Source organism: Schistocerca serialis, chromosome 8 (assembly GCF_023864345.2).
Source record: "Schistocerca serialis cubense isolate TAMUIC-IGC-003099 chromosome 8, iqSchSeri2.2, whole genome shotgun sequence".
NCBI classification, from domain to species: domain Eukaryota; kingdom Metazoa; phylum Arthropoda; class Insecta; order Orthoptera; family Acrididae; genus Schistocerca; species Schistocerca serialis.
Window position 1 is genome coordinate 430675117 of NC_064645.1, and position 6986 is coordinate 430682102.

The window sequence follows — 6986 nt, forward strand, 5'->3', positions numbered from 1 at the left end:
ACGACGCATCATTTTTAAATTACGGAAACTTGGTGCCACGCGCTCCGATTGGCCGCAGGATTGCCCTGTTGCCGTTCGTCGATTGACGGGCAGCGCTATGGATCTCACTTCACGCATACAAACGTCCCTCGTCCCGCCACTGCCCCAACATGATACGCACACGTGTCGAGTAGGTCTTGGTGTTTGTCTCCACCTCATGTCAGAGGCATTCACACGTAAGCTTTGCTTCGGAGCGCACACACGTCACCTGCGATTTAGTCATACAGTAAGCATGGCGGCACAGTATTCCTTTGAAGAACAACGAGATACGGTTTTAGTTTATTGGCTAACCTACCGTAATGCACATGAAGCTCGACGGTTGTTGAGAACGGTACCCATCAAGACGCCACCCACACCCGCAAACGTGTACAGCAATTCACGGGCGAGTTGGCGAAACAGGCTTGTTAGCGGGATATTATGGTGATGCTGGAAGACCTCGAACACGACGGGATGCTGCATTTGAAGAGACTGTTCTCGAGCACTTCGAAGAAGCCCAAGTACTCTATCGGATGGACAGGACATGGGAGTCACTCATCGGTTAGTCTGGGAGGTTTTGAGGGACGACTGCCAGCATCCATTTATTTCCACTCTGTCCAAGACCTAAATCCTAGTCCGCAGCTCGTGGTCGTGCGGTAGCGTTCTCGCTTCCCACGCCCGGGTTCCCGGGTTCGATTCCCGGCGGGGTCAGGGATTTTTCTCTGCCTCGTGATGACTGGGTGTTGTGTGATGTCCTTAGGTTAGTTAGGTTTGAGTAGTTCTAAGTTCTAGGGGACTGATGACGATAGATGTTAAGTCCCATAGTGCTCAGAGCCAACCTAAATCCTATGGCGGACTATGAACAAAGGATAGAGTTTCGCCAGTGTTTCTGCGACGTGTTGCACGAGATCCCGACTTCCCCACCATTGTGTTGTTAACCGACGAGTGCACCTTCAATCGGAATGGCCTTTAAAACACTCGAAACGTTGATTACTGGGCAAGGGGAATTCTTCACGTCACGTACGTCCACGGACACAAGGGACGATTTTCGGTCAACATTTGGGGAGGCATTGTGGGTGACCATCTGAATGGGCCGATCAGTCTACCTCTTCGACTTACCAGGACAAATTACCTTCACTTGTTGCAAGAAACTCTACGTGGCCTGCTGGAAGATGTTACGCTGGACATACGGCTACACATGTGGTTGCAGCATGATGGGGCACCCGCACATAACAGTCGTGCTGTGAGCGGATATTTAAATGAACTCTGCCACTTAATTGGCAGAGGTGCTCATAGGACATGACCCCCGGGATCACCAGACCTCACGCCACTGAACTGTTTCCTGTGAGGATTCTACAAGTTCTAGTTCACCCACCTGGACGCGGATCTCCTAGAAACGAAGAAGAATTAATGAATCGCATTCAGCATGCCACCAGTCACATCAGGGCAATGCCAGTAATCTTTGAAAGCGTTTGGCAAAACACCGTTCGACAAAGCTTGTGTCGCGTCAGAGGGTCGCCAGTTCAAGCCCCTGCTTTAAATAAACAATGTTATAACCACAAAAAGGCTCTTTTCAGGGTCGACACAATTTGTAAAAGATTTCCTGTACCCGAACTAACAGCTGCTCATGGGTGTGTTCCCGGTACGTCTTATCATGAAACTACAGAGGATGTGTCGGGACCCCGGCGGATTCACCCCCAAAGTGGAAGGCTGGCGCGCTACCACTGAGCGTGCGAGCCGCCTTGGATGCATCGCGATCTCAGGCAGGCAAAGCTTTCGCAGTCGTGCGTTGTCGAGAGTACCCTGCAACAGGGCTATCCCGCGGGATTGCGGCCAATCGGAGAGCGTGGCGCCAAGTTACCGTAGTTTAAAAATGGTGCTTTGTCGACCTACACAACATTAGTAGTTTTGCTTCCTATTGGCATCAGATATCTAGAATTAAAGTTTCGGTGTACAATTTTTCTCCACCCTGTAATGTAAGAGGGAGTCGAAACTGAGCACCAGCTAGAACCTGACCATGGAATGGTTACATTCAAAACTAACCACCACCCGGGTTAAGACATTTATCCAACTAGGAGACGAGACGATCGATTCCTGTTGCATAGAATGCGGTCGGCCATTGAAGGGTCCACAACTGTACCCACTTTGCATTCCTTCGTCTAACTGAAATCGACGTTTACGCGGTGATGTCACACTGTGTAAGATCCAGGCTGTACAGAGGACGTTGTTGTGTATCCCAAACAAATCGATGAATCGTAACCATTGTCCAATTGGCAGTTCTGGGCTGATGTTATCGTGCAACAGGAAGATTCCGTCCGACAGCATTGCTGGGTGTTTTGACTATGGTATATCGCAGTTTTTGCAAGATGTCTTCACATCATTGCGCACTTATAGTGGTTCCACGCTAGAGGAACTCCACGAGCAGAGGGCCACTGCAGTCGAAGAAGAAAGTCATTATACCTGTACCTGAACTTGTGTGAACAGCTTTGGATTTCTTTCGTGTGGGGACTGGCATGTTTCCACTATTGGGTTTGGCGCTTGCCCTCAGGCTGTCGGAATGCTGCTGGACGGAAGCATCCTGTTGCGCGATAACGACTGCACTCACACTGCCAATGGGACAAAGACTGTGCTTCAGCGATTTGGTTGGGAAACACCGAAACGTCCTCCGTACAGCCCGGGTATTTCTCTGTGTGTTTTTCCCGTCGTTGGCGACCTGAACAAAGACGTTTGTGGACGTCTGCTTCACTAGGACGAAGGAGTGGAATAGTGGGTGCTGTTGTGGATCCCTCAGCAGCCGAACGCTTCCTAGGAAACAGGAACTGATAGTGTCTCTTTCAGCAGCTAATTTCTTAACGCCTGTAGTGATTACTTTTGAATGGAACCATTCCATAGTATCATTCTGGTATGTGTTCGAGTTTCCCTTGACTACCTCTCATTGGTCATCGATGCTAAATCTACATTTGCCTCGTTTTAGCGAAACATTTAGGGAACAGTACTGGAATGTTAGTTAGCACCTTACTAAACGTCTTTTGTCATTTCTGATTTATATCATTTTCCGCAGCCTTGAGAAAAACGACCTTTATTAAAGTAACGAATGATATGAAAGTATGTAAATGAACTCATGACCTCCTAAACCAGGGGTTCCCAACCTGTGGATAATTACCCCTTGAGGGGCAAAATGAAATTTTCTGAGGGGAAAAACTAAAGGAGTCGATTCTGTTTCAGTCACGAAACTAAATTATTTTCAAAAAATCATTACTATTATCACAGTTTTGTGAGACTCTACTAGCGATTATGTAAGTTATCAATAATTACTTTTTCTGAATCACCTGTAGTAACATTAATGCAGTGGAGGTTGCAGGTTCCTCACGTGGTCCGCCCACTATGCATATATGTTGTGGTTTTTCCCGTAAATTGCTGATGATATAAGTGAGACACATGTCAAATAGTTCAACAAAATGCCTTCTTCAAGTTGTAAATCCTACCTTCAGTGGTCCAGAAATTCCTTCATTACTCGCTTCGAAACACACAAATGAATTAGTTGACAGCACGACACAGCAGTACCTACAGAAGGGTTACTATAGGGCTGTACACAATATCATTATTATTAGAATGATTAGATACAAGGCACTAACAGCTTGAAGGCGTCCAATTTCTGCCATTTGAGAAGTAACGAGTGAAGCAGTCAAGTGATTTACGATAAGCAAGTATAGTGCACATATCTTAGCTTGGTTGGCTAATGCAGGGGAAGTATGTTTTGTAACAACTGTCTACCCTCACTGTGGATGCGTAGCCTTCTTAAGTGAGAAGGAGTTATGGGTAGCGCTTGAGAAGAGGATTTGTAATTCCCGTACCTGTAACGTTTGTGGAGGCCCGTTTCTTATCAGCTCCAAACACATTATTCTTTTATGCTCAAAACTGTTTTCTGAATAAATCAATTTGCACTGCAGTATTACTCTTATCACCGCACTAATCTAGTACGAAACAATGTATGTAGCGCTGTCATACAGCGATGCTGCAAGCGTGGTATGCAGTTGGGGATCTTCATTTATCTTAGTCGTTTTCGTGATTCCGCAGCCTCAGGTGCAACCAATGACAATACATGTCCTTATATGTGATTTCTTCGTTGATGGATATTCCTTCCAGGTTCCGCAGACCTAGTGTGTCTACAGAGTGTGCATCGCCTTCTTAGGAAATTCTGGTGTCCTTCAGGGAGAACTACTGTAAAGGGACATTAATTCTCATGATGATGATGATGACGATGTTTGGTTTGTGGGGTGCTCGACTGCCCGGTCATCAGCGCCCATACAAAGTTCCAATTCTTACACAGCCCAATTATTGTACACAGTCCAATCTAGCCACTATCACGAATGATGATGGTGAGGAAATGATGAGAACTACACAAACACCCAGTCCCCAGGTAGAGAAAATCCCCAACCCGGGCGGGAATCGCACCCGGGACCCCGTGATCCAGAGGCAGCCACGCTAGCCAGTTCACCACGAGCTGCGGACGCCATTAATTCTGCTGGCACTCCAAGGGCAACGTCGGTTTCCAGGTTATAATTTTAATGGTAATGTCCTTACTTTATGAGGTGTACGCACCTGACCACTCCATAGAATACAGTACGTGGTACAATGCTGTCAACTAAGCAACAAGTTATCTGTTATCTGGCTCGTGCTACGCTATTCTGGTGTGCTCAAAATAATAGTTCCGTAGGGTGCTAATAGATGTACGGAAACTATGCGCAAAGTGTATGTGCTACTTGCATTTCATTACACACCTTTTCTTTAACTTTGAATCGATAGTAAGCGTTCGCTACTAGATATCAGTAAATCCTAGTGCTGAACTTCCATAGGCTTTAACAGCAGTGCAACGCTCTTGCATATAACAATAATGATAGGGAAAACAATGATCAAGTGTAATTATAGCGTTATCTCTACTAAACTATAACGGTAGATTGCGAGCTATCTTTTAATGATGAATTATGGTAGACATCTACGGACATTAACTCAACTTCACAATAGGAAACGGTGCGATTGCCGTGCAGACTATGACATTACGATTACTCACTACATTTCTCTTGTCTTTAATGTTTAACTTTGCTATCTGTTCAACTCATGGCGTCATAAAACCCTGAAGCTGCCAAATTAGTAAAAGACCAATTAAAAGAAAAGACAAAAAACATAAAAGTTAGTTACAGGAATAAGAACTTTGCTTGTTTGCGACTTTTTACATTCGAGCAAATTACTTCAAGTGATCTCATTTACCATTAAAAGAATCTCACGAAAGATTTAAACAAGTATCCACATTCGAGACAGAAACAAGATTACAGTTTAACGTCACGTCGTTAACGAGGGAACGAGAGATGGACCACAACCTCGGATTCGACAAGGGTGAGGAGGAAATTCGGCGGTGCCCATTCAAAGGGACCATCGTGCCAGGAACGATTGAAGGGGAATCATGGAAAACCTAAATCTGGATTGCCACAGGGAGATTTGAACCGTTGTCCTACCGAATGCGAGTCCAGTGTGCCAACCACTGCGCCATCTCGGTCAGTTCCACACTCGAAGACGATTGCAAAGTGGTAAACGAAGCGAAAAGGTTAGATTATTCTCGATCAAGTAGATGTAGACGACCTTTTCTACAAGTGCTCACCTGTCACATACGATCTCTGTGTAGTAACTGCAAATGTGTGAGAAGATGCAATAGACACTGTAAAGTAAATAAGTACTGTACAACGGCAATCTTCATCATGGGTGCCAACGGCCTTGCCGCAGTGGTAACACCGGTTCCCGTCAGAACACCGAAGTTAAGCGCTGTCGGTCTGGGCTATACTTGGATGGGTGACCGTCCGATCTGCCGAGCACTGTTGGCAAGTGGGTTGTACTCAGCTCTTGTGAGGCAAACTGAGGAGCTTCTTGACTGAGAACTGACAACGGCCGGGACAGCGGTGTGCTGACCACATGCCGCTCCGTATTCGCATCCAGTGACACCCCTGGGCTGAAAGGATGACACGGCGGCTGGTCGGTACCTTTGGGCCTTCCAAGGCCTGCTCGGACGGAGTTCGGTTTTAATCTTCGTCATTAAAACTGAAATTCCAAAAAAAGTGTTGTTTGCATTCTCCTGCTGGTAGATGCCACAATGCCGAGGAAAAAAGAAACTGCACGTAGGTGTGGATATTGTCTCAAGGACTAATGGCATAATTCTGTTCATCCATTGTGGCTTCCAAAGATTAGATTAGAGATTAGATTCAGTTTTCGTTCCATAGTCCCAAAAAATGAGATGATTCTCGTGGGTGTGGAACATGTCAGAAAGTATAAAAACATAACATTTGAATATAATACTTACTACCCTGATCATTGGTCAGAAGATTGTCGAAATAGGTGAATAGAATGAGGTAAACTGGAACAGCTAATACTTACGGAATTAACACACTGTTAGAATGAAACATTGTTAAGCACTAGAAATAAATTTATCATACACAAAATACCCAATCTTGACTGTAGTGACCAAGAGCTGTCAGAACTGAAATCTTAACATTTTTACTTAAGCTGGCTTAATAGTCTCTGTTAAGATATTCATCTATAGAGGAGAAGGAGTTGCCTATCAAAAAGTCTTTCAAACTCTGTTTAAACAGTGATTTATCTGAAACCATGGTTTTAATGGTTGCTGGAATTTTATTGAAAATGTGTGTTCTTGAGTATTGGGCCCCTTTTTGGACCAAGATAAGTGATTTTAGGTCTTTATGTAGATTGTTCTTATTCCTGGGATTGATACTATGTATTGAGCTATTGGTTGCAAATAGAGATATATTACTTGCAACAAATTTCATTAAGGAATAAGTATATTGAGAAGCAGTGGTTAGACTACGAAGTTCCTTGAACAGGTTGCTACATGATGTTCTTGAATTTATACCACAAATGATTCTTATCACACGCTTTTTCACGCTAAAAACTTTTGCTCGGTTTGA

At 44.7% G+C, this 6986-nt stretch overlaps 1 pseudogene; it reads left to right on the forward strand.

The window, feature by feature from the left end:
* Positions 1-5774: 5774 nt before the first annotated feature.
* LOC126417389 (5S ribosomal RNA) lies at positions 5775-5891 on the forward strand (annotated as a pseudogene).
* The last annotated feature ends 1095 nt before the right edge of the window (positions 5892-6986 follow it).